This window comes from Mustela nigripes, chromosome 2, assembly GCF_022355385.1.
Source record: "Mustela nigripes isolate SB6536 chromosome 2, MUSNIG.SB6536, whole genome shotgun sequence".
In the NCBI taxonomy this organism is placed as follows: Eukaryota; Metazoa; Chordata; class Mammalia; order Carnivora; family Mustelidae; genus Mustela; species Mustela nigripes.
Window position 1 is genome coordinate 3,815,682 of NC_081558.1, and position 27,718 is coordinate 3,843,399.

Genomic DNA, 27,718 nt, shown 5'->3' on the forward strand with positions numbered 1-27,718 from the left:
CTACGTCAGCACCAGCCTCCAGGATTCCCGCTTGAGCTGACCCTCTGGAGAAGTGTGTTACAAAGGAGAGCATGGAGCAGGGAGGTCGAAGGGGACTCCAAGGTCACCCAGAGGGAGGCAGAGACAGAACTTGAACCCAGGTCCATCTGGCGACAGGCCACTGGCCTCCCTGCCACCAAGAAGAAAACCACAGCCTGAGAGGCTGCAGAGGACCCTGCTCGGGTTACCCTGGCAGCCCCAGGGCCCCCCTAGACCCTTTTCCTGACAGAGGCTGGGGCAGCAGCAGTCATAGGAAGCCGGCCAAGTGCTGAGTCTGCAACGCGACATATCTTCACCAAAGCCACTGGCCATGTGGCCACGTGGCCTCAGGGCTCTGCAGATGATCAATCTTGCCCCGTCCCTCTCACTGCCTGCCCACCCTCCCGCCTCCGCCCCGGCGCCCTTCATCCCTCCCTTTCCCAGTCTCTGCCCGGCTTCCCGCATCCTGGAGGAGGCATCATGCCAGAGCCGCCCAGGCAAGGAAGGTCAACCCATCCCATCCATCACAGAAACACTCAGCAGCGGGTTCGCCAGCCAGAGAGTAGGGGTAGGAGCACAAATTGTGGGGGTTCACGGGCCGAGTCCTCATCTCAGCTCCTCCTGCTATGCCGGGCCAAGAATTCATCTTGCTCCGCCTCTGTTCCCTCGTCTGCAAAATGGGTTTGAGAAGAAAGAATCTGCATTGTAGGGTTGATGGTACAATTATGTGAACTACAACAAGCACTTCAGGTATCTACAGGAGATAAATCCTGTATTTGGCCATAAGAGGTTTCAGGGTAGCCTCGGAAGGCTTCCTGGAAGAGGCAACATTTGATCTGAGCCTTAAAATAGCGGGAGAATTTGGAGAAACTGAGGGGAGGGGGAATGGCTTCAGCAAAAGGCGTGGAGGCTGGAAGTTACACCAGGTTGTTAGAGCACCAAGATGAGAGGGGGAATAAGGCACCCAAAGACTTCCAACGCCAGGTGGCAAGAGTCGGGGGTCTGCTGTAGGTAATGAGGAGCCATGAAAAAGTCTAGGGTGCCTGGGGCTGGGCAGTGACCCAGTGAGGCACCTGGGGTCGAGGATTAAGAGAAGCATATCGGTGCTCAGAAGCACAGTGAGGTTCACTGACTTTCTGGGGCCACAGAACGGGCAAGTTCCAGGGCTGGGATTTGAACCCAGGCAGTCTGGCACCGAGGCAGGAGGGCTCCTACTGGTGGTGCCAGCTCCAGCCCTGAAGCTGCCCACTTAGCCGCTCTCGTCCCTAATGTCTCCCAGGTGTTAGAAGCCAAACCCCACCCCCATCACCCCAGCAGTCCCTGAACCTTCCAGCCCCCAGGACCAGCTGAGACAGCTGTCCAGGGAGAGGGGTTTTCTTGATTCCACAGAAAGAGATCACTCACTTGGTGCAAGTGATGGGCTGAACTGTGTCCCTGTGCCCAAATTCATATGTGCAAGCCCAAACCCCCAGGACCTCAGAATGTGACTGTATTTGGAAACAGGGTCTTTAAAGAGCTAATTGAGTTAAATGAGGTCATGAGGGTGGGCCCTGATCCAATAGGACTGGTGTCCTTATGAGAAGAGATTAGGACAGAGATGCACGCAGAGGGAAGATCGCGTGAGGACACAGAGAGGACAGCCATAGACAAACCAAAGAAAGAAGCCTCGGGAAAAAAAAAAAAAAATCCCTCCAAGGCCTTGGCTCAAACTTCTAGCCTCCAGAATTGTGAGAAAATAAATGTCTGGTGTGGAAATTCCCCAGTCTATAGTACTTTGTGATGGCAGCCCCAGCAGACTCATATGGTGCCTGGGAGAAGAGCTCGCCCAGCTCCAGAGCCTCAGCACTCGGGACATTTGGTCTGCAAACACACAAACAAGCCAAAAAATGAATCCGTTCAGATTCTTCTTAAGCAAGAAGACAGCTAGTGAAACAAAATAACAGCTGCAGGCACAGTTCGATCCAGGTACTCAAATCATGCCAGATCATCTGTTTTCCTCTCTATTAGCTCTGTTCTCAGGGAAGTGTTTCCTTCATGGTGATCAGATAGGTGCTAAGAAGACCAGGCTCCCATCAGCTCAGCAAATTCTGAGGAAAACAAGTGTCTTCCCCCCACATCACGGAACTTCCCCCATAAACCCAGCAAGTGTTCAGGAGCTCACGCCGATTGGGCCAACTTGGGTCATGGTGGGTGGCTCTGAGCTCACCGAAGCCAGAGGTTCAGCAGACTCTGATTGGCCAGCCCTGGGTGTCTTTATTGGGCTCCCCCAAAAGGAACTCAGAGACAAGGATTTGGGAGGTTGAGCCGGCTGGGGGATAGGATATTGGTTGATCCCAGGAAGCATCAAGGAGGAGCGGAAAGTGAGACCTGGAAGGGAAATGGCCAAAACAGGGGTGATGCGGAGCAGGTGGTGTGGAGGGGAGGCATCTCCAGGATACTACAGAGAACATGCCTTGGAATTATCCCAACAGTAGGTCAGGCAGCTGCCATATTTACCCACTGACTCCCCATCTGTAAAGGTTGAGTGAGGCATGAATTCTTTAGCCTTCGGGCCTGGCCTGCCCTGGGCTGAGTGAGCTCCAGCCTCCAGGAAGATACCTGCCGAGAGCAGGTTGCTGGTTGCCAGCTTGCAAGGTGAGCTCAAAATGACAGGGATGTGGCTGCTACACTGGGTCATATCTTCCCTACCTGGTGTCCAGGCTGAAGCCAACCATGCCTGAACCTTGTGAACTGAAAGCAAGACAAGGGAAGTCCCCCTAGGAAAACTCTAAGGCACTATTCCAGAAAAAGGAAGGATGCAAGACAGGCTAAAGCAAAGAGCATCTAGATACAGTAAGAGCTCCTTCTTTCTTCCCATGAGTCTCATGTGTTCCCACAGGCTACCTCTTGACATTTCCCTCCAGTTGCCCAAGACCCCTGAGACCCTTCCCGGTCCACAGCGGGGTCATCCTTGCAAACATCAGAGAGAGAGGGCCAGAAGGTGGGATGGACAGCCCATTCCTGCTCTCACCTCTGTGGTGATGTTGGAGAATGGTTTTGTGCAATCCTGCTTCCTTGACCCCTGCTGGTCCTAAGGCAGGTCCTTGCACACCCCAGTGGGGCTTCAAGGTAACACTCATTCGGTTGGCATTCACGCAGGAGTTCAGGTCCCAATCACCAGGCTAGACAACATGCCAGGAAAAGAGAGTGAGGTAGGACTTCTATCCCCAGCGAGCCCTGCATTAGAATCCTGCCCCTCCCTCTTTCCTTAGGACTAAGCCCCCACTGGGACACCACCAAATGCTCTTCCCTGCCCTCTGATCTCCACCCAAGCCACCTCAACCCAGAGAGAACCTCAGATGGGAAGGAGCTCTGCATATCCAGGAGTTCGGGGAGAGGTGTATTAGCTAGCTATTGCTGCGTAACAAATGGGCCCAAACTTAGCAATTAGACAACGTGCATCTACTATCTCACAGTTTCTGCAGATCGAGAGCCAGGATGCGGCTTAGCTGTTCCTCTGCTCCACGATTTCCCAAGAGGCTGCAACCAAAGTGTCAGCTGAGGCCACAGTCATCTCCAGGTTCAAAAGGAACTGAGTCTGCTCCCAAGTTCAAGAGGCCTTGTGCACTTCTGTTTACTCTCTCGGAGCCCAGCCCCTGTGAGAGCAACCGCAGGCTAGTCTGCCAGAAGAACATCCTTGATCTTCGCAGAGGTTGATCATGGCACAAGACCCAGTTGTCCCAGCCAGCCACAGCTGACACTCCAAACAAGAGAGCCCAGCCAAGATCTGCAGAGCTGTGCACCCAGCCCCAGGGTGAGTGCGGAGGCAGGACCGAGGCTGGTTGAGATAAGCAGAATCACCCAGCTCATTTGAGAACAAAAGAACACCCTCGGTGCTTTCAGCTGTTGGATTGGGGGCTGGCTTGACAGATCCAATCTGTTACGGTACTGTCCGCCACAATGACGAAGACGATAGGCTCCCATTGAAATATGAACGAAACGAGGAGGAATCAGTCAGTCGGCTCTCCCCAAATAAAGAAGTTCTGCTTCATGGAGTTTTGCTGTCTCCACTCTACAAAGGAAAGGTGGCTGGCAGCTTGTCCTGATTAAAAACTGTTAAGTTCCACCTCGCCAGGCATCCCATTAACCTCCTCTTCCGGCCACGTTCCCGGGAGAGCTTGGGAACCAGGGGATGCTCGCAAAGCCTCGCAGGCTGGACCGGGGTCTGGCGAGGGCTCTCAGAACAGTGGCCCTCCCTGCCATCCTATTTCCAGCTCTTGGCTATGGAGGCTTGTTTGCTAAGGATATATTCACTTTTACTTTCCCAAACCTGAGGCCCCCTTAAGGCAAAGGGGCCAGAAACACCTGCTGGAAAGTAGCAGGATGGACTTCAGGAAGCCTCGGGTCAAGGCTCGGTCCAGACTCGCCAGTGAGCTTGGGCTTGTCACTGTCCAGGAACGCTTGGTAAAGAGAGGATGCCTCCTGCCCACTCCCCAGGCCCATCCCTGATCTCCCTGCCCCCCAAACCTCCTAGACCTCCTTCAAGGTCTAGCTCTGATGTGGACTTGCCCCAGCACATCTGGTCTCTTTGGTGGGTCCTGCCGTCCTAGTAGCTCAGTATGTTTATTCTCCCCCCAGAAAGCAAGCGCTCCCAGCCCCACAGCGCAGTGATCATGAGCGTCAACTCTGGAGCGTTGAAAGCTTAGAAAACCTGGAAGGAATGAGGGAATGATTAGATCTTGAAAGATGACCCACCCATACCTGCAGGGAACCTCAGCGTCACCAAGATTCACTGTTACGGCAACAAAGCCAGAGTCATGGATACAGTTTCTGTTTGGGATGATTTAAAAAAAAGTTCTTTGGACGGACGGATGCGGCGATGATTGCCCACAGCGGGAGGTACCCAGTACCATTGTGCCGCACACGTTCCAGTGGCGAATTTCATGTTATATATATCTGACCACAATTGCAAAGGGTTGGATGGGGGCGTGGCAGAAGGAAAGGTTTCGCCTCTCACAGGGTGACCCCACTTTATGCTTCCCACATTGCAGCCCCTGGCTCAAGGGGAGCTTGGAAGCAGCGTCAGGAACCAGTTTAGAGAAATGGAGATCCAGATGGGAGGGGAGGGGCCCAGAACTTCGCCCAGCAAGGAGGGCGCCTGACCAGGACTCGAGGGACTCCGACACAGCCCGAAGGAATAAGAAAGTCCCCCAGATACTCTCCAGGGAGCAGTTGATTTTGTTCAAGCTCCCGGCAGGGGAGGCAGAATGAGAAGGAAGTGTCTTCTCTCCTTGTGGGAGCCTTGGGAACGTCTCCCTGGGGAGAGGTGCCGGCTGCTGAGGACGTTCCCCCCTGTTAAGTCTCCGATCACGAGATTCGGTGATTTCATTATTGTCGGCAAAGCTCCCGGGAGGGTTGGCGCACAGATAATCGCCCGGGATACAGGGCACTGGAGTCATCAACGATCCCTGAGGCTGGTCGGAGTGGGGGGCCAAGGTGGGTCCGCAGAGTTGGCCCTATGTGGAGAGAGGGGCCCACGAGCCAGAGCAAGGGGAGGGGAGCAAGGCCAAGGTCACACAGCCAAAGCCCAAAGAGGGGCGAGATACTCTCCGGCAGCTTCCAAGGGGAAACCTGAGTCAGGTCCCTTCCTCCTGCCCACAGCCCTCAAGGCCTCTCACCTCCCTGGGGTAGAAGCCCAAGTTCTCCCCATGGTCCCCAGGACGCTGAGCTGTCCTGCCCAGTCCCCTCTCTGTCCCCCCCCCCCACCGGGTCTCTCCATCCCAGGCCCTGGCACTTAACAAGTACTCAGAAAAAAAGGAACAGCCTCAATGCAGAATAAATGGGCACCTTGAGCACATTTGGAATCTGAAAGGAACATCTAGTGCACAGCCTCTGCTTGGATTCCTCTCCGGATGAGGAGCTCACTACCTTTCAATAGGCTCCCATTCCATCTCAGAGCTGTTCTGGCCATTAGCAGCATCCTGAATTTTGTGTTCTGAAGAGTGTGTGTGTGTGCGCGCGCGCACGCGCGCGTGTGTGTGTGTGTGTGTTGAAGCATGGGGGAGTGAAATGAGGTCATGAGGGAAATAATTCTGGAATCTTTGTAGAGTGGCCGCGGTTTCGAACAAGTTGGAAGGCCTGAGGCCATCAGGATGAGGAGACCCCAGACTGACTTCCTTCCTCTTCCTCTTCCTCTTCCTCCCTGTATCTCTCACTTTGTCTCTCTCTGTCTCTCTCTCCTTTTGTCTCTCTGTTTCTGTCTCTCTCCTTTTTTCTTCCTGTCTCTATGTTTCTGTCTCGGTCGCGGTGCTGTTCAAAGTCAAACAGATACCAAAGCAGCCTCCCAGCCCCAAAAGAAAATTTCCGGCCACCCCAGCAGCAGAATAATTGAATCCGCGGGCGGCCCAGGATTGAATCAAGTGAGAGGGTAAAGGCGGGTGGACTGGGGGGCGGCTGCGTTCAGGCTAAAAGCCGCCTCGCACGGGGAGGATGCGCTTAGCTCTGGGCAGTGGGGGCACAGCCTGGGGGGGAGGGGCAGAGAGTTGTGAAATATCCAGGGCAGGTCTGGCGCCCCCCCAGCCCCACATGAGGCGGTCGGAGCCCTGCAGAAGGAGCCAGAGGCCTCCTGCAGCCGGGTCTCTGCCCTTCCTACACACAGTCCGCTGAATCCTCAGAACCAGGTGGCAGGGTCAGGGATGGGGGCTTCGCCGGGGGTCCACTGCCAGGGGCAGCCCAGCTCAGCAACTCGCTCCGTTGTTTCCTGTCGACCATGCACCCAGTCCCTCACCCCACACCCACGCAGCCACCCTTCCACCCCCCACCCACCTACCCCTCCCCCCACCCCTCCTCTCATCCATCTGTCCCCCCCCACCCCCCGCGGAGCTACCCACCCAACCTGCCACCCCCCTACCCCACCGCCGCCCTCCCCTCCCCCCACCTCCCTCCCACCCATCCTGGCCAAACATTCAACAAACACTTATTAAGCTCCTGCTGGGTGCCCATTTCTACACCGGGAGATACTGGGAGATACTGGGAGAGAGCCGAGGGCTCTGCTCAGCTGGGGAAGCGTCTAGTTGGGAAGATGACTGCTAAGCAAACAATTTAAAAAACAGCTCATGGAAATCATGCCGGTTCTGCAAGACACGCTCCGTCAGCTCTCAGACATCTAATATGGGGAGGGGGAGCCTTAGGTCCGAGGACATGGCTGGGCTCCAAAGGGGAACGGTGTCACAGGCAGAGGGAACAGCATATGCAAAGAGGCAGATGCCCAGTGGCTGGAGGGCAGGGCATGTGGAGTGGGGCTTGGACGTGACATGAGAACCTGGACAAGGAGTGGATGGGATGCGGGGGTAAGTTGCTGCCCCCAGACTGGGGGCTGCTGGAGAGTCTCCAGGGGGATGGGCAGGAATCCGCAGAAGGAAGTGAGGAGGCAAAGGAAATGAGTAGACTACAGGGGCAGAAGGGGAACTGGGGTGGGTGGGATCTCGAAGCCAAGGGGAAGGAGACCTGGGCATGGCCAGCCCTCCCTTCCCCTCACTCAGACCACCCAGACTGAGAAGTTAGGGTCCTGCCCGCCAGCCTGGGCTCTGCCCAGTGTCCTCTCTGTCCCCTCCTCCTGTTGGGCAGCTGCTGGAGCCCTGAGGACTACGAAGGGAGACCCCTCAGCTGTTGATCTGGCAGCCTCCGTGTTCTTTCTGTGAAACGAGGACATTTCAGATGCCCCAGAGGCGGAGGGGAAGCACCAAGGCCAAGATGACCACAGAGAGAAGTTATCATGTCCCTGGCATGATGACTGGCCTGGCCTTCTGGCCTCCACATCACTCATTCATTCATTCATTCATTCAACAAATTATTATTGAGTGGTCAGGGACTGTTGTGGGTCCTGGCAACATTGTTATAAATAAAACAATCACAGCTCCTCTATCCTCAAGGAGCTGATACTTAAGTAGCAAGAGAACAAAGAGTAACACACAAATACCTACTCTAATTTCGGGAAGCAGTACGAATTATAAAGCAGGGAAAAGGGATATAATAGTTCGGTAAAGATGCCCATAGCTGGGGTCATCAGGGAAGGCTGCCTCGAGGAGGTGACATGTGAGCTGAGACAGTGGAAGGAAGCATCAATCCGGCCAAGATGTCGAGAAAATCACTCCAGGTCGGGGGAACAGCAAATGCAAAGGCCCTGGGGCAGGATCAAGTTTGGCATTTTAAGAATCGGCAGTTTCTTGTGGCTGGAACAGAGCGAAAGTGGAGGAACGGGGTCCGTGCTCCCTGGTCACCCATCCCTGGCACTCCTAGTCCCCTTCGCTCTTGCTTCTCCACTGCAGTTCAAACCACGTGCCATGCTCTACCTTTTCCTTATTGTATTTATTTTCTCGCTCTTCAACTGTAAGCCTCGTAAAGATGGAAATTTCCTTTTTTCTGGCTGGCCTGTTTGTTCCCAACTTTGCCACCAGAGCCTAGAACGGTGCCTGGCACACAGTACGCACTCGTGAGTAATTTTGAATTAGTGAATGAATGAACAAATGGACGGATGAATGAACAGGCATCATTGCTATCAGAAGGGCCAGGTAGGAAGGCAATCAGAGGCTCCGGCCACTTCAAGAGGCCCCTCTAAGAGGTCAGAGCTGAGAGATGTGGGGGTCAGGGCCTCCCTTGATTACTGCGATTCTAATTAACTCCTGGGCCGAGAGGGCTGCCCCGCTCGGAGGAATTAGAGATAAGTTTGCATCCAAGTGTTTGAGCAGCAGCTCTAAGGGGGCGGGCAGCGGCTCCCCGCTCTCCCCCACCAGCCAGCTGGCCTGGGAGGCGGGTGCTGGAAGAGGTCATTTGCATAGGCAGGTAATTGGTTTTGCAAATAAATCTGGTTCTTGAAATTTGTAGATTAGCAATAATACGTCTCCAGATGAGAGAAAAAGGTCACGGATGAATAAAACAACAATTAAACTTTCGGGAGATTATTAAACTAAACAGAAATCTGGCACGGGGCGGCCGAGGGAATATGAAGCGAGGTGGCTAAGGCGAAGAGGGTCTGGGGTGGGGGAGCCCGTGGCTGTCCTCACCTTGTGCCTCGTGGGAGCACCTTCTGAATACCAGGCTCTGTGCACAGTGGGGCTTTCTGTGCAATAGGCCCAGGATCCCATTTCTCAGTAGAAAACTGAGGCCGGGGGAGGAAGATGTCCAAGGCCACGCCAACCCAGGATTTGAACCCAGGATTTGCACTGTCCTGGGTGGCAGGGAGCCCCATCTAACACCAGGACTGTTAGAAGTCCACACCTGTCTCCGCTTGGCTGTGTTTCCAGGACCATTCCTTCCCCCACAAGGTGCTTCATCATCCCATGCCTCGAAAAGCTGGGGCTAGGAGCACTCTGGATGTGATTTGAGATTTTACAAATGTTTTCATACTTCTGTGGCAACTAAAAGGGACCCAGCAGCCGATGGACCAGGCCCTGGGCCTGGCATGATGGGGGTGCCTCTTTGGTCATCCCAGGCTCTTGGCTGCAAGCACAGAAATGTGCTCCAGGAGATGTAAGCAGAACCGAAATTGATAAGGAATTTTCGGGGTAGAAGGCAAAGGTGGAGAAAGAGGGTCAGTTGACAGAGAGGAAGGGGTCCCAGGCAGGTGACACAACCCTCTTTTGCCGCCCACCAGCGTGTGACCTTGGGTGAGTCAGCCTTCCCCTAGGACCTGTTTCCATGTCACTAAAAGGGAAGATGATTTTGCCAACTTTATTCACTCAGAATATTTCCCAAGCTCCGACTGAATGCCAGGCACCGTTCTAGGCACTCGCAATGCAACAGTGAACAAAACAGGCAGAAAGCCCTGCCCTGGGTCAAACTCAGAACCTCGTGGGCAAGACAGACAATAAGCAAGTAAATCTATAGGGCTTTCAAGAGTGCAAAGTGCTAGGAAGAGCACGAGGGCGGGGAAGGACTCGGGAAGGGGCAAGAAGCAGGGAGGGATAGCAAGTTGCAATTTTATTTTTTTATTTATTTATTATTTTTTAAAGATTTTATTTATTTATCAGAGACGGGGGGGGATAGAGCGAGCACAGGCAGACAGAATGGCAGGCAGAGGCAGAGGGAGAAGCAGGCTCCCCACTGAGTAAGGAGCCCAATGTGGGACTCGATCCCAGGACGCTGGGATCATGACCTGAGCCGAAGGCAGCTGCTTAACCAACTGAGCCACCCAGGTGTCCCGCAAGTTGCAATTTTAAATGCAACATTCAGGGAAGGCCTCTGAGGAGGTGACATTTGAGCAGAGATCTGAAGGAAGGGAAGGAGGAAGTCATGGAAAGATGTGGAGGAAGAGCATCCCTCCAGAGGGAACGGTCTGTGCAAAGGCCCTGGGGTAGCACTGAGTCTGGCATGCTGGAGGAACAGCACGAGGAGGCTCATGTGGCCGGAGCCGAGTGAGCAAGGGGGAGAGAGGGAGGAAGGGAGGGCAGAGAGGGAACGGGACTGGGTCATGTAGGTCTACTTGTCCAGAGATCAGGGAGAAGGGGCATCGCCCTGCTAGGATCACTGAAACAGTGACCAATGTCCACTTTTCCTTCCCAGCCCATTCAGAGGCTGTGGGCTGGCCCTTGATCTTCATTCTCTGCTTCCCCCTTTAGAAACAGAACCCACCCAACTGAAGCCCAACCTCCCTTGAAGCTCCGGGTGACCATCTGGCTATATAGGGGACAACAGAATGTGAGCTCAAACCATGCATGTAACACCAGGTGGTAACCTCAGAACATGAGGACAGGCCCTCCTCCACCCCTTCTCCCATTGCTCCTTGCCCCTCATCTGGGAGTTGGCTGTGATGGCAGGAGCTGGAGCAGCCAGTATGGGCCACAGTTCAAAGTTCAACTGAGGAGGTGGAGCACAAGGTTAAAAAAAAAAAAAAAAAAAAGAAAGAAAAGTCTGGTTCCTGATGACTGTGGACCCACCACTGTGAAGCCTGGGGTGATGCCCAGACTGTGAGGACAGGCGCGATGAACTTCTCTTGCACATAAGCCATGATCTCACAGTGTCACAGACATGGTCATAGACTCATGGCAACAAAGAGCTCAAATAATAAATAGTCAAAAGTTCTGAGGGCATCTGGCTGGCTCAGTCAGTTAAGCATCTGCTTTCAGCTCAGGTCATGATCCCTGGGTCCTAGAATCGAGCCCGATGTTGGGCTCCCTGCTCAGCGGGGGACCTGCTTCTCCCTCTGTCCCTCCGCCCTGCTCATGCTCCTTTGCACGCCCCAGCACACGCTCTCTCTCTCTCTCTCTCTCACGGAAAACGAATAATCTTAACAACAACAACAAAAAAAAAAAATAGGGGCGCCTGGGTGGCTCAGTGGGTTAAGGCCTCTGCCTTCGGCTCAGGTTGTGATCCCAGGTCCTGGGATTGAGCCCCATGTCAGGCTCTCTGCTCGGCGGGAAGCCTGCTTCCCCACCCCCCTTGCCTGCCTCTCTGCCTACCTGTGATCTCTGTCAAATAAATAAATAAATAATCTTTAAAAAAAAAAAAAAGTTTGAGCAGCACCACTGGCCACATTGACAACCCCAGACCTGCCCTCCCCCCAGCTAACAGGCCCCCTGCTGCAGACCGACAGGCCACCCATCTCCACCCCCTGATTTCCCAGAGACTCTGCTACAGCCCAGCCAGACCCCCGCCAAATGTGCCACCATGTGGCCAGCCAGGAAAGTGTCCCCCTCGACTCTCGGGAAAGTCTTGCCCATCTGTAGCTGCCCACTGGTTCCCCAAGAGACTTCGTTTTATTCTAAGATATTTCATGAGCGCCCGCCTCTCCTACAGTCTCTCTACCTGCATCTCTCCCTCTGTCCCCCTCCCAAATGCTGGCAGCTCTCCTAGACCTGAGCTCCAAGTCCTTTCAACCTCCAAGTCCTATGTCTGTGATGATACTGTAAGGCAGAAGGCGCACCAGAGACAGCCAGCGGCCCCGAAGGATCACACAGCCAGGCCGTCCTCTGCAGAGGGCTTCCCTTCCTGGGAGGCCCACCACGATTCCCCCGGGAAACGCCTGCATCGGGGCTGGGTCATTTCACCCCCCCTTCATGGCCCAGACTCTGAACAATGGCTTCGTGCCATGTCCTTCTGCCAACACAGGACCAAAGCAGGCTCTCTCCTCCCTCTAAGAGCTCGGGGGTTAGTGTCTCCTGTCGGAGTTGCGGTGAGGCGCCCCCCAGCTAGGCTGGGCCCTGGGCTGGCAGCGGGAACCCACGCGGAGGCAGGAGCGGGAGCCAAGACGCAGAGGTGGGGGCGTGAGTGTGAGCCCCGCAGAGGCCGCCAGAGCTGGGGGTGTGGAGTCAGGGGGTAACGGGAGCTGAGGGCAATGGGGATCCAAGGACGTAGATTTAAGGCGGTGGGGGGTGGGGCAGTGAGATCAGATTTGGCTTGCGGGCCGATCGCCGGGAGGGGGGCGGGGTTGGGGGCCCGGCCTGGAGGCCGGGGCGGGCGGGACCTGGCCCGCGACCCGGCCGTGCGTCCCCGCCCGCATCCCCCCGCGGCCTCGCGGCGCCCGGGAGCGAGCGGGAAGGCGGGCGGGGAGGGGGTACCTGGCAGCCGAAAGCCCAGCGGCTAATGAGCCCGGTGCGGCGCGCGCTATTTTTAGCAGCAGCTCCTCGGGACGCCTAATCGCTCCGGCCGGCTCCCGCCAGGCTGCCATGGAAACGCTCAGCGCCGCCGCGAGCGCGGTCCCGGTCCCGGCCCGCGCTGCCACCTCCGGGCGGGGCCCCGAGCGCCCTCCGCGCCGCCTCTCCTGCTCCCGCGCCGCCCCGGCCCCGCTCCGGGCCATCGACCTCCAGCCCGCCCCCACCCTGCTTGGAGCCTCGGCTTCTCGTCTTTGAAACGAGCTCACCTGCTAGGACTGCGGGGGACCCGGGAGCTGGGAGCTCGGGGCAGAGTCCAGCGCTTGGCCCTGGTGATTCCAGGCACTTATTGAGCGCCTACTGTATGCCGGGCATGGTCCTAAGCGTTCCACGCATTAATTTTACTCATTGACTCCAGAGGCATATTCGGAGGGGTTGGTTAAACGGTCTGCCTAAAGTCACGCAGCTTGCAGGTGGTAGAGCTCGGACTTGAACCCAGGCCAGCTGGCAACCGGACTTAGCACTAAGCCATCCCCCACCCCGCCCCGCAGGCATAGATATTTCAAGTGGAACCTGGAGGGTTTGTCTTCATCCGCCAAGGAAGACCTCGCAAATGGTGGCTTCTGAGGCAGGTGGGGACCTGGGTTTTAGCCCCACCTTGATTTATGGGAATTAGGAGGTGAGAGGCTTCACTCCCACACGGGACAAATGGGGACATTGAGGCCTGTCCAAGGAGCATTGACTTGCGGGATGCTGATGCTGGAAAGCTCTGGTGGAAGGCTTGGGTCTGTGACACACGGACCCCCACCGGCATCTCCTACCCATAGTTCTTTGAGGCGGTGTTGCTCAGGCAAGGTGAGGATGCCAAGCTGGGAGCCAGGATGGAGGGGTCCAAGCTGGGGAGGTCCAGGCCCCACCTGGGCCAAGAGGTGGGGAGTGAAGGCAGGGGGTCAGACGGGCCAAGAGCATACCCCCACCAAGGTCCTCCCCCCCACCCCGTTTCCCCATCTATAAAGTGGGGGTATCAATGACCACAGCCCCACCTCCCCGGGGGGGCTGTGGGGACCATCAGAACATTCCTACAAGTCCGACCAATGCAGGGATCTACCCACGTTGGCTGTTTTGTTCTGCGTGGACTCTTTCTTGCATTGGTTTGAATTTTTGCAAACATGGGGGCGCCTGGGTGGCTCAGTGGGTTAAGCTGCTGCCTTCGGCTCAGGTCATGGTCTCAGGGTCCTGGGATCGAGTCCCACATCAGGCTCTCTGCTCAGCAGGGAGCCTGCTTCCTCCTCTCTCTCTGCCTGCCTCTCTGCCTGCTTGTGATCTCTCTCTGTCAAATAAATAAATAAAATCTTTAAAAAAAAAATTTTTGCAAACATGACTTAAAATAGTAGTTCCCTTGCTGACTGGGCTTGTTGGCACCTGCTTAAGTTCAGTCTTACCCTAATCCTGGCCTGGTGACCATCAGGAGAGCTGCTCTGAACCGGACCTGAACCCTAGGACGCACTCAAGGAGATTGGCAGTCAAGTCAGGGTGGCTAACATCTTCTGAGAGCTGCAAACAGCTCCGAACGCTGCGGAGTGATTTTAAGTGTTGGATCGTTCTCTCTCGGCACCTGCCCTGTGCCCTTGGGACGACAAGCCTTGGTGGGCCCAACCTGGAAGATAGTAATAACCTGTTCTTCCGAGCAAGGGAGGGAGGGGAGCCTCCTGAGGCGGGCGTACAGTGGGCCCCTTTCCCTCCATCCCGCGCGCCCTGAGCTAGGGTTTCTGCCATTAGCTTTGCCTCCAAAGATGCTCTTTGAGAAGAGTTGCTGCGGGGCTGGCTCCCCGGCCTCCGACTGGGGGCGAAGAGGGGGACACAAAGTCCCGAACTGCCCCCCCGACGCCCCCACTGATCCCCCCAATCACCCCGGCAGCAGGAAGGGCGGGGTGTGTGTGGGGGGGAAGGCCAAGGTTACCGTACCCCTCCCCCAGCCTGGCTATAATTAGCCCCGAGATGAATTAAACATGAGGCCGGCCGTCGAAGGGTGGCAGGCGCATATCTGACACTAATTGTTCCCAGGCAGCAGGCACAGGGCGGGGCTGACGTGCGGGGCCGGGGAGGAGGGGGAACGGCACCGGGCTGGGCAGGGCGTCTGCGTGGCCCCGGTAGGGGCACGCGTGTGCCCACGTGAGCGTGTGTGTGTGCGTGTGTCCCGAGGGCTCTCCAGGCATGGGAGCAGCCTTGGCCCTTGAGCTCAGCAGACCCAGCCGAAGGGGTGCAGCGTCACCCCGGCTCAGCAAAGACGTCTCCGCACGGCCCCTTCCTGGGAACCCACCACCGCTCGGGCTGCCGGCTGACACCCCCGAGTTTCCACCGTTAGGACGGCTCTTAGTCACTTACCCCTTCCCGAGCCCGCGGAGCGCCCGGGGACAGAGCGCCGGGGGCGGGAGCCGAGGGGGCGGGGGCGGGGCGAGATCGAGGGGCGGGGCCGAGAGAGGGAGGACTGAGGCTTGCCACCTGCACAGCGGAGACCGGCGGGCCCTCACTCTGGGCTCACCTTGCCCCGGCCTGCGCCAGTTGCTCACTCCCTCGATGCCAAGAAATGGCGAAATCTCCCCCACCAGCCGGCAGACAGGCACAGGCGGGAGAGGGAGGTGGAGACGCGGGAGGGAAGGGGAGGGGGCGGGGCCGCGGCCCCCCGTGGACACGCCCCCCCAGCCCTGCCCTAACCCCACCCTTCCACCTTCCTTCCAGATCCCCCTACCAGATCCGACAGCGGGACTGTCCCCAGCCCCACCCCCAGAACCAGCCGGGTGACCTCAGCGAGGCGGGCTTGCCTCTCCGTGCCTCAGTGTTCCCACCTACACAATGGGGAGCGGCCGTGGATCCAGGAGGCCACGGTTCATGACACAGTGTCAGGGATCAGCCTCCAGGCCCGGTGCCCAGGCCCCCGTGTGTGACTCAGACGTGTCACTGGTTCGCTCCCATCCTGTTTCTGCCCCTGTGAAATGGAAAAATGATAGTGTTTGGACGGTAGGAGAAGGGAGAGCAGGGGCCCCTCCGACCCGGCCCCCCGGCCTCGTCTGCAGCCAATGTGAGTGTGAGGACAACGCCACCCTCCCTGAGAAAAATCGGTATAGAATCAGCCTTTGCCAATATTATGATTTCCTCACTCCTGGCTCCTCTAGGTCCCCATAGACTCCAAGAGCCCATGAGCGGTCCCCCCCCCCCCCCCCCACCCCCGCCATTGCTGAAATCCTACCTGCTCTGGGCCAAGCTGGCCGGGAGACCCAGCCCTGGAGGGGACCCCAAGCTGGGGGAGCCAGAACCAGCCAGAGAGGCCCAGCCCAAGTGGTCAGGCTGGGCAGAGGAAGACGGGGTGCCTCGCGGAAGAGTGGGTAAAGTCTCAGTGTGGGGTTCACAAAGAAAGCCTCCTGCAGACATGGGCCCTGAGTTTTGAAGACCAAGGGGGCTTCACACATGGGGAGGAAAGCCATTCCTGGTGGAGCAAATAGCCAAGGCGAATGCTTGGAGGCAGAAAGAAAAAAAAAATCACAATTTCTGGTCTCATCTAGAACCTGAAGTGGCTCGCCTGGATCGAGCAGCCTGGCAGGGCTTTGCAGGACAACCTCTCGAGTCAGAACCCACCCTGATGCGGACAGCGGGGCTCAAGAACACAGATCCTAGAGTCAGACAAGCACTCGCAAAGTGGGGGTAATAACAGCTTTCACCCCCAGAGCTATTGTGTGGAAGAGATAAGTGAAGAGAAGTGTATAAACACTCAGCACATACTCAAGTACTCACAAGGTGGCTGTTGTTACTACGGTTCCAAACAGGACCACACAGATCATTTTTTAACAGTTATATATTCATTTCAATGTCTATCCTCCCAAATTAATATATACCATTTACGTCACTCAAAAAAAAATATATATATATCTGCAATTTCATGGTAGGATATAATGGTGCATTTTTAAAATAAATATATTTTGTTGGGAAAGGATGGGGAGGAGTTTTAGAGAAAAAGTGATGAAGTGAATGAGGGAAGCCTTGAGTCGGGAACTGCTCGGCTAATAGATTTCTCAGCCTGCTCCTGGGCCCATAATTAATCCTGAGGGGCTCATTAAGTTCGGGCTTCCACTGCAGCCACTCAGCGGCCTCCCTCCTGGTCTTCCCTCTCCCCCAGGGAGGCCCAGCCTGGCCTGCCCCTGCCAGGGCCTCCCTCCTGCAGTGCTGCTGGGCCCCCAGATCCCAGGGCTTAATCATGGAGAATTAAGGTCTAATCAGAAGCTTTTACTGCTGGGAGGGGAGGCTGGGCAGAGGCACGGCCTCCCAGGTACCGCAGTCGCAGGAATAGGTGAGGCAGGTGAGTCTGGGTGGAGCCAGCGCAAGGTCAGCGCCTGGCAAAATTTCACACTTTGATACTTTGTTCATTGTATCTGTTTCTGCATTTATTGTATTTTTTTTTTTAAATTTCTGTATTTGAGAGAGAGATTGACCGTGCATGGGGTGGAGAGGTGAGAGGGGCAGAGGGAGAGAAAGAAGCTGACGTCCTGCTTAGCAAGGAGCTGGGAGCCTGTGGTGGACTTGCTCCCAGGACCCCGATATCATGACCTGAGCCCAAGGCAGACCCTCCACCGACTGAGCTCCTCCAGGCAACCCTGCATTTATTGCATTTTTAAAATGTGGTGTTAAAATAGTATTTACCCAGGGCCCCTCAGTGGCACAGTCGGTTAGGCTTCTGACTCTTGGTTGAGGCTCAAGTAATGATCCCAGGGTCATGGGATCGAGCTCTGGGGTGGGCTCTATATGCTCGGTCTGCTTGAGATTCTCTCTCTCCCTCTCTCTCTGCCCCTCCCATTTATGCACTCTAAGACAAATAAATACACCTTTAAAAAATAAAAAAACGTAGTCCGTTACATGACTGAGTATGGCGGTACCCGCTAAGTGTGTATAGAGGCCGGTGCCTCTCTTGCCCCACCCTCATCCCACTCAAGACAGCTGCGGGAAGCGGGAGCTAATTCGAACCTCACCACTGTCAGAAGATGGTCTCCCCCTGGACTGATTGCATAGAGGGAAACTGAGGCCCAGAAGGGCAAGTCATTGGCCTCAGGTCACCCGGTTAAGAGAAGGCAGAAGCAGGATTTGAACTATTGACAGCTTTCCAGGGCCCCACCTCCCTTGAGGTTAAAGTCCAAATCCTCCCCGTGGCCCCCAAGGCTCCCGCAGGACCTGCCCCCAAGGGCAACCAGATCAAAGGGGGTTCTGTGGGCAGGGGAGGACTGGGACCGCCGGTGCTCACGGCCTCCCTCTAGTGACTGCTGCGGGAAGAGAGACCGCACGGGTGGAAGATGGGGGATCCGGAGCAGAGGGGACCCCACTAGTCTAAAGGGGTCATATAACCTTGTGCCTGATTCTGTACTGTCCAACATGCGAGCCTCTGACGTTTAAAGCAGGACTGCAAATATGAAACACACATCAGTTTCTAAAGACTTGGAATGATGGGGCGCCTGGGTGGCTGGGTCATTTGAGCATCTGGGTGGCTGGGTCATTTGAGCATCTGACTCTTGATTTCGGCTCAGGTCATGATCTCTGGGGTCTTGAGATCAAGCCCCACACAGGGCTCTGAGCTCAGTGGGAGTCTGCTTGAGATTCTCTCCTGCCTCTGACCCTTTCCCCTACCCTCACCTCCCCAAATAAAAATTTTTTTTTAAAGATTTCATTTATTGGGGCACCTGGGTGGCTCAGTGGGTTAAGCCCCTGCCTTCGGCTCAGGTCATGATCTCAGGGTCCTGGGATCGAGCCCCACATCGGGCTCTCTGCTCAGCAGGGGGTCAGCTTCCCCCTCTCTCTGCCTGCCTCTCTGCCTACTTGTGAACTCTGTCAAATAAATAAAGAAAATCTTTTAAAAAATAAGATTTCATTTATCTATTTGACAGAAAGAGAGAGAGAGTGAGTGAGCACAAGCAGGGGGAGCAGCAGCAGGAGAGGGAGAAGCAAACTCCCCGCTGAGCAGGGAGCCTTATGTGGGGCTCGATCTCAGGACCCCGGGATCATGACCTGAGCGGAAGGCAGACGCTTAGCCGACTGAGCCACACAGGCGCCCCAGTAAATAAATTTTTAATAAAACCCCCAAAACTTGGTATGAATAAAAAAGTTAAGATAGCTCCTTCACAGGTTTTTATATTGATTGCCTGTTAAAATGATATTTGGGTTGCATTGAGTTAAATAAAACATATTAAAATTAAATTCACCTGTTTCTTTTTACCTTTTTTCTCGTGGCTACTAGAAAGTTTTAAATTACATATAGCTTCCATGATCTTTCGACCAGACAACACTGGGTATTTAAATTCTGACTCATGGCCCACCAGGGGACGCTGTGCCCTTGCAGTGGGGTCTGGCCCTCAGGAATCTAAAGAAGGAAGTAGTAAGTCAAGACAGTTGCTCCTTTGTGGTTGTTGTCTTGGATCAGGTCTTACAACACAGACCTATGTTTTCTATCTGCCACGGCTCACTGACTAAGGGAGACAGAGCCACCTGTGGGTAAGCAGTTGGCCTCCCACACTGACCCCATTTTATTCTGCCAGGGTCAGGGAGGAAGAATTAGGACTCCAGAGACAACTCACAGATTCTGCAATATTTATTACATAATGACTGTGTGCCACCCTCTGTTAATCCAAGGTGATTCCTGCCACAGATTCATCCAACAGACAAGGATTCCACCCCCCTCCCCTTTTTGCAAAGGAGAAAAACAAAGACTCAGAGAAGAAAAGTGAATTCCCCCAAAAGAGCCCAGCAGAAGCAAGCTTTGCACCCAAGTCCATCTGGCTCCACTGCCTTCTGGGCCTCCCCCCTACCCCAACCCCATCCTCCAGCCAGCTGCCTCTCAACTTCTTAGAAACTCCTGAGAGATGTTGAGCAGACATGGGGGCTAGGACACTCTATCTGTCCAGATCAGACCAGCTCGGCGGGGCAGTCAATAATTCATTCTGAATTATTCCCATTTATCACAATGGCAGGAGGTAGGGTGCATGGAATCCTAAGCCCAAGCTCTGTGCCCCTTGGTCACCTGGCGTTGGACATAGTGGTGACACAGTGGTGACACAGTGGTGACAGCAACTGGGGCAGGGGTCCCACACTGAGCCTGGGGACGGGGGGTGTTCCTGGCTCGCCACCCCCCGACACTGGGTTGTTAAATGTTGTGTGATCCAGCAGTGACCAGAGGAGACCCATCCCAGCCTTTCCAGTGCCCACAGGTTGGTGGGAAAAATACACACTGAGTAAGTAATAATATAAATAATTAATGCTACCAAGGAAAAGAACAGACTGGTGCAAGAATGCAAAACTGGGGGGACATGACTTGTTTAGGGCCTCCTCAAGGAAGTGACATTGAATGTGCAAATCAGAAGATGGAAGGTGAGGATGGGAGAGGGTGCTGTATACAGAGAAACCGCACATGCAAAGGCCCTGTGGCCAGGAAGTTTCTCCCACATGGGACCCAGCAAGAGGATGCGAGGGTCTGGAGCTCAGAGCACTGGTGGAAGGTCAGTGTCCAGTCAGGAGCCCTCAGAGCCAGGCCTGGAGCCCTCTCGTGGAGGCCAGCAGCCTTCAGTGGGTGCCAGGGGCCACCAGGGGAAGAGATAGGCAAGTTTCCCTGATGTTTCACCTGCTTCCACCCCAGGTGAGTCACGTGGCGGGCTGGACAGCTGGCCCTGTGATCCTGTGATTTTCTGTTTCGTTTCTTCTTGTAGCTCTGTCCCCCTTGGAAGATTCTTTCAAACCCATTTGAGTGCAGGGGTGAGTCAGGATTTCTCTTCCAACAAATAGCCTATACCATGCGAGCAGCACCTGGCGCAGCCACCGGACACCCCCGTCTCCTTGAACAGGTGGGAGAACTGAGGCCCACAGAAGGGGTCTCCGGGACCCCAGGAGCACCCTGCCACCCTGCAGCATCATGGCTCTTCCGCTGAACTTCCAGCCTCATGACGGTCCTCAGGTGGGTGTCTTGGCCTTTGTGTGAATTACAGCAAGTGTCCCCTTCCTGGGGCCCTCTCACCACTCAGCTGGGTGCTTTGGCGCAGTGACCAACCTGTCCCACCATCTGTGGCAGCCAGAGCAGGGTCTGTCTTGCTATCTCCAGCAGCCAGCCCAGGGCCAGGCACACAGAGGACACTCCATAAATGCTCAGAGAACAAGTGAGCAGAGACAGAGAACGCCATGACCTGGCTTGGAATCACGGAGGGAGAGAGTGAAGCAGAGAAGGACGGAATCAGGGAGTCTGGGTGCTGGCAGCTTCTGGCTAAGCCACCGATGCCTCCTCTGGGAAACACCCAGGAACAGCCCCCCCACCCCCAGGGTTCTGGGAGCCCAAACCAAGTGGGCAGCCTGGAGGGGAGGCGGGAGGCGGGAGGCGGGAGGCAGCCCCTCCCCAGGATGCCTTGGGCCCCAGGAAGAGACAGCGGCCTCCAAGTTTCACTCGAAACTCCTGGCAGCCCAGACTTGCTCCAGGGGTGGAGCCCAGAGCCCCAGTCGCCTCAGGGGCAGTGGAGGAAGGTGGGGGGGGGGGGGGAAGGGGGTGGGGGTGGGGGCAGGCTTCCTCTATTTCACAGCCCGAAGAGGGGAGGAGCAGGTTGGGGTCAGCCAGAGTAGGAGTCAAGGGAAAAAAAGTTCCTGCGGAGGGCAGAGCCCACATGTGGAAAGAGGCGCTCACCCAGGCAGAAGGAAGACCAAAGACTAAGTTAGGGAGCTTGAACTTGATTCTGTTTTGAAACACTTAATCTGGGGCGTCGGGGTGGCTTGGTCGGCTTGGTGGTTAAGCGTCTGCCTTCGGCTCAGGTCATGATCCCCAGGCAGCAGGAAGCCTGCTTCTCCCTCTCCCACTCCCCCTGCTTGTGTTCCCTCTCTCACTGTGTGTGTGTGTCTCTCTCTCTGTCAAATAAATAAATAAATAATCTTTAAAAAAAAAAAAAAGAAAGAAAGAAATACTTCATCTTTTATTCATACGCACTTGAAGACAGCCCTTCTATACCTGGCCCCAACCCTGTTCTGTGACCCTGGGGCCCCAGGCTCCACTCCTCAGGCTGGGAGGGCCAACACACAGCCCAGTTGCCTGCATGGGGTCTGAGTCAGCAGGAATGGAGGCTGCAGGGCCCAGAGGCCCTCGGGGGCCACTGTAGAGCTCACACTGAGCCGTGTCATAACCAGGAAGGTGCCAGAACTGAGCCCAGTGGGCTGGGATGCTGTGGACCCCCAAGGAGTCAGGGCCGGACCATAGAGGGTTTAGTGTAACCAAAGCCCAGAGGGAAGTGGAGGCTCTTCTTGGAGAATCAGAAATGCCTGCGTGAAGAAAAGGGGTATTGCAGCTGGGCTTTGAGGGATGAATAAGAGTTTGCCAAAGAGAGAGGGTAGGGCGTGCAACCTGGCAGTGGCCAGAATTCAAAAAACACGCTGAAGGAGTAGCAGGAGAAAGCAGGACTGGGGGGGAGGGCACAGTCCATCAAGGTCCAAGTTCTCCAGATCCAAGCTCGGGGCAGCCTGCCATTGAGGCCCAAACCCTCCAGGATGACTTCCCTGGGCTCCGCCAAGCCCTGCCAGGCCACCACGTTCATGTGGCCCTGGGACTTCAGGCCAGACTTGGGCCTCCCTGTATCCCATCTGGAAGATGGGAACGCTGGGAGCCACTTTTGTTGCTTTTTCCATTCACCTGGGGACTGGGAGGCCTCCTAGGAACCAAGCGCAGGAAGAGAAGCAGTAAAGGCAATACAGGTTAGGAGGGGGAGAAGGGAAGGAGGGAGGAGGGGGAAGGGAGGAGGAAGGGAGGGGCGTGGGGGGGAGGAGGGGGAGAAGAGGCTCTGCGCCCCTCCTCCAGGCAAACACCCACGGGACCGGTCCCACATTATTATTTCAGTGCACGCCTGGGCTGTCGAGCCTTAAGAAATGGGGAGTGATTTGCATGTGATTTGCATAGTGTTTGTTAAACGTCAAAAAGGGCCTGAAATGCCTCCCCCACCCTCCTGCCCCTACCCTCAGTCAAGAAGCAGGAATCCCTCCCCTTCTTCCATCAGGGACCCTGCAGGGGCTGGGGCCCCTCTGTTCAGCAGCCCCGGGAAAGATGACCTTGCACACCCCATCTGTAAAATGGGTCATAATCCCGGCCACCACCACAGGGCAGTCAGCCCTCTGCAGTTAGTCAGAGGTGCCCAAGGTAAACCAGCTCAACATTAGCCCATAGTAGGGGCTGAGGGGTGGAACTGGGGGGGTCACCACAGAGCCCCACTTTCTGGGCAGGCCCCCACGTGTGCACAGAGTTGTCTGTGGGCATGTGCTGGGCACCTGTGTAGCTTAGAGATGTGTGGATCAAAAGCAAAGGAGCAGGAGTCTGGGCTTCTTCCCTGTGCTGGAGTTGGAAGCCCTGACTTAAGAGAAACCCCAAGGAATAGATGGTCACCAGGGCGGAACATAGGTGGAACCCGGGTCACCCACGCTGTGCCCCAGAGGGCAGGGGAGCAGGGGAGCAGGGCTGGACCGCCTGGCACCATCCCTGCGACAGCAAAGGCGGGCAGTCCGAGTCTGGCTCTCCCCGCCTTCCCCACTCCGCAACCTGCGGCCAACACCACTCTTAATTAAAACATTATTTCTTCCCAGGTTCCCGTGCCTCTGCCCTCCACCACACCAGCACCTGGACCGTACACACCGCCCTCGAGGGAGTGCGCCGGCCCCACGCCTCCCCCAACCCTCCCAGGTCGGGACAGCATGCAGAGCAGGGCAGAGGTCCAACCGTCCCGGAGAACGGCGAGTCTCGTCCCCAGAATTCCCGCGACACACTGCAGGACACTACCGGCTCCTCCAGCCCCGCCTACTTACCCAGGGCCCTTCAGACCTAACCAGGAGACCCCGCATAGGGGTTTACGGGATGAGGGCACAGCCAAGAGAGTGGGCACAGGCACACCATGGGGATGTGTTTGGGGCTGGGGGCATGCATCGTGGGACGCTGGAGAGCTGGGGGGAGGGCTGGGTCCCCCAGTCTCCACCTGTAGTCATTGGAACTTTCATCAGTAATTGGCTGCACTCCCCCCTCCCCCAGTCAAGGCAGTTCACAGTAGAGGAGGCTCCTGGGGGCGCCACAGAGGACAAAGTGCTCACTGGCTGGTGAGGAGGGAATCCCAGAAGACTTCCTGGAGGAGGCTGGAATCCCAGATGAGCTGGAGTGGCAGACAGGAGTGTGGAAGGTGCGTCAGGCCAGGGGGCGCAGCCCAGACACAGGTGTGGCCCAGAGAATGTACACGGCGGGAGGGATGATGAGTCTCTGAGGTCCTCTCCTCTCCCCTCTGCGCCTCTCTTCGTGTCATATCCCCTGGCTGCACACGGTTCCCGGCGCACTCTGGCTCCCACTGCAGACTGGGCACTGGAGGCCCTGCGGGGGCATCCACAGCCTCAGGATGATGCAGGCTCCCCGCTGCTGGCTGGGCCTGAGCAGGTACATGCTAGGTCGGTGCCGGGCCTGGGGCAGTGTCCGAGGCAGCAGCTGGTCCTGAGGTCAGGCCAGTACTTCACTGAGCACCCCAGGAGCCCAGAACTTGCAACAGCAGCAAGGAGGGAATAAAACAATTTCAAGCCAGGCCCGGGGAAGGGTGAAGCGCCAGCTTTCCTTTTTCCCTTGTCCCCACATCCCTGACGTGGACAGTGACACACGGAGCCATCTCCTCCCTCCCCCAGGGGCGGGGGCCTAGTTCGGCCGTTTGGAGCCACCTGGCGACTGCTCTCTGGAATTGCAGGCAAAGAGCAACAACCCTGCCCACCAAAGCCCCATCTTTCTGGGGGAAGAAGTGAGTAACAGAGCCCAGAGAGGAGTGACTTGCCCAAGGTCACACAGCAAGTCGGGGCAACATCATTCCCGTTAGTTAGGGGCGACAAATATTAGTCTAAAAGTAAGTGGGACGGTAAGGTCCATGTCCTTACCCAAGGGGCAAAAAATCACCAGGGCATGGAGTGCAGTGATAGTCAACAGAGGCGAGTCCCTTCTCCTCTGTGGGCCTCAGTTTCCACATCTGTGATCTCCACAGTCTGCATTAGAAGTACTAGAGATTTAAGGGCCGCCTGGTTGGCTCCGTTGGTAGAACATGGGACTCTTGATCTCAAGGTTGTGAGTTTGAGCCCCACGTGGGGTGTAGAGATTACTTAAAACAAATCTTTAAAAAAAGAAAGAAAGAAAGAAAGAGGGGCACCTGGGTAGCTCAGTGGGTTAAAGCCTCTGCATTCAGCTCAGGTCATGATCCCAGGGTCCTTGGATCGAGCCCCATATCGGGCTCTCTGCTCAGTAGGGAGCCTGCTTCCTCCTCTCTCTCTGCCTGCCTCTCTACCTACTTGTGAACTCTGTCAAATAAATACATAAAATCTTAAAAAAAAAAAAAAAAGAAAGAAAGAAGAGACTTACCCAGAGTGATGTCAGGGCTCCTGGGAGGTGCCTCTGGAAGGTGACCCCAGCCCCAGCCTGCTCCTTTAGCCAGCACCTCCGGTCCCCTGGGTCATGACTCCACCTCCTCCAACTACCTGAAGGACGGAGGGTGGGGGAGAGACTCAGGTTGCAGGCCAAGTGCAGCCCTCCCCTCGGCACTCAATGCCTGATCCGCTCAGTGCCCGGCCAATGCGTCTTCCGGCACCTACTGGACTCACTTCTGGCCTGAGACCCTCCCCCCACTTCCAGAGACTGCTAGAGCTCCAAGAAAGTGTTCTAAGCAGCCCGAACCTCACCTCCAGGAGCAATACATTGGACAAACATTTACTGAGGACCTACTACATGCCAGGCCCTGCACTGGGAAGACAGCAGTGAGTGCCCTCAGAGAGTTTACAGTCCAGGGGGAGGAGACGGGGTGAAAAAATTAATAAAACAGAAGTCAGCTCCTGGTAAGTGCTCGGGAGAAAGATAAGGCACGGGTGGGGGTGAGGCACGTCAGCAGGGTGGTTCGGGAAGACTGCTTTGTGATGTTATCTGAACAAAGGCCCTAGATGGAGGACGGGAGGTGGAAAGCCTTCCAGGCCGGATGGAACAGCCAGTGTAAAGGCCCTGAGGCAGGACCCTGCCTAGCGAGCTGGAAGAACAGTGAGCAGGCCCAATCCTATTTCAGTTCCTCCCATTGCTGTCTTGCAACTCTGCACTTTGGTCCCCCCAGGCTTCTGCCGTCCACCCCCCACAGTCTGTCCTCCCCATACTGGCCACAAGAGGGCACCTGTGAGCTCCTGACTCCGGCTCTGCCTTCTGCCCACAGCCCTCCAGGGCTCCACCTTCCTCAGGGTAAAAGTCCTCTTCATGGGCCCCCAAAGCCCTGCACTCCCTGCCCTGTCCCCTCCCCACCCTCCTCTCTTCTCTCTCTCCCCCTCACTCTGCTCCAGTCACACATGCCTCCTCACTGCTCTAACACACCACACCTGGTTCTGCCCCAGGGCCTTTGCACAGATTGTGCCCTCTGCCCAGACCATTCGCCCCCAACATATCCACTTGGTTCCCTCCCTCACCTACATTAGGAATTTACTGAAACTGTCACCGTGTAAGTGAAGCTGTCCTACAGCCCTGTTTAAAATAACAACTCTCAGGGGCGCCTGGGTGGCTCAGTAGGTTAAAGCCTCTGCCTTCGAGTCAGGTCGTGATCCCAGGGTCCTGGGACCGAGCTCCGCATCGGGCTCTCTGCTCAACAGGAGCCTGCTTCCCTTCCTCTCTCTCTGCCTGCCTCTCTGCCTACTTGTGATCTGTCTGTCAAATAAATAAATAAAATCTTAAAAAAAAAGATTTTATTTATTTATTTGAGAGAGAGACAGAGAGAGATCACAAGAAGGCAGAGAGGCAGGCAGAGAGAGAGAGAGAGGGCGAAGCAGGCTCCCCTCCGAGCAAAGAGCCCGATGCGGGGCTCGATCCCAGGACCCTGGGATCATGACCTGAACCGAAGGCAGAGGCTTAACCCACTGAGCCACCAAGAAGCCCCAAATAAATAAAATCTTAAAATAAAAAAAATAACAACTCTCAGGGCACTTGGGTGGCATAGTCTGTTTGAGCGTCAGACTCAGTTTTGGCTCGGGTCATAGTCTTGGGGTTGTAGGATTGAGCCCCATGTCAGGCTCCACCATCAGCATGGAGTAGGCTTGAAACTCTGTCTCCCTCCACCCTTCCCCACCCCCACTCTCTCTCTTTCTCTCCCTCAAATAAATGAATAAATGTCAAAAAAGAAAAAATGACAACTCTTGGGGACGCCTGCGTGGCTCAGTCAGTGAAGCATCTGGTCATGATCCCTGGGGCCTGGGCTGGAGCCCATGTCAGGCTCTCTGCTCAGTGGGGAGTCTGCTTCTCCCTCTCCCTCTGACCCTCATCCTGCTCTGCTCTCGCTGGCTCTCTCTCTCTCTCATGAATAAGTAAATAAATCTTTTTCTCAAAAAAGATTTGAGAAAAAGGGCGCCTGGGTAGCTCAGTCGGTTAAGCATCTGCTTTCAGCTCGGGTCCTGATCTCAGGGTCCTAGGATCGAGCCCCATATCGGGCTCTCTGCTCAGCAGGGAGCCTGCTTCTCCCTCTCCCTCTGCTGCTGTCCCTGCTTGTGCTCCCTCCCTCTCTCTCTCTCAAATAAATAAATCTTTAAATAAAAATAAATGGAAGAGACAAGTTATGTTTAAATAAATAAATATCATTTTAAAAAATTAGAAAATGACAACTCTCACCCCTGCAGTCCCAAATCATCCGACCGCCTGACACCCTCCTTCCAGAGGGCCAGGGGAGGCAGCCCTCCTACCCGACCCCGAGCCTCCTGCTCTCCAAGCATCACCCCAGGCTTGGCAGATCAAGCCTTAAGGGCCCAACCCAGTGAGTGCGACCCCCATAAACTCTAGAGTTACACATCCTGGCTCGGTTCCCTCCCCTGCCCACTACCACCACCTCAATACCAGGCTGGCCATGGGCTGGCCTCCAGCCTTCCCCAGAGCTGTCCCGGGCCTCTCCACGTGCTCTCCACAGACCCCCTCCTTGGCCACTGGGACCTCTTTGGAAACCTCACGTGGCCAGATCGGAGCGTGAACAACAAGCATCAGGACAGGACTGGTGAGGGAGGAGAAGGCAGAGAGACTCAGGCAGACAAAGGAAAGCAACACAGACAGCAATGGACAGAGACAC

At 55.8% G+C, this 27,718-nt stretch overlaps 1 long non-coding RNA gene across 1 annotated transcript; it reads right to left on the reverse strand.

Annotated features, from left to right (window-relative positions):
- Positions 1-23,900: 23,900 nt before the first annotated feature.
- LOC132010830 (uncharacterized) lies at positions 23,901-27,511 on the reverse strand. Its single transcript, XR_009402290.1, has 3 exons — positions 27,493-27,511; positions 25,003-25,118; positions 23,901-24,144 (listed from the first exon to the last, which is right to left on the reverse strand). It is a non-coding gene; the product is annotated as an uncharacterized LOC132010830 (long non-coding RNA).
- Between the last annotated feature and the right edge of the window lie 207 nt (positions 27,512-27,718).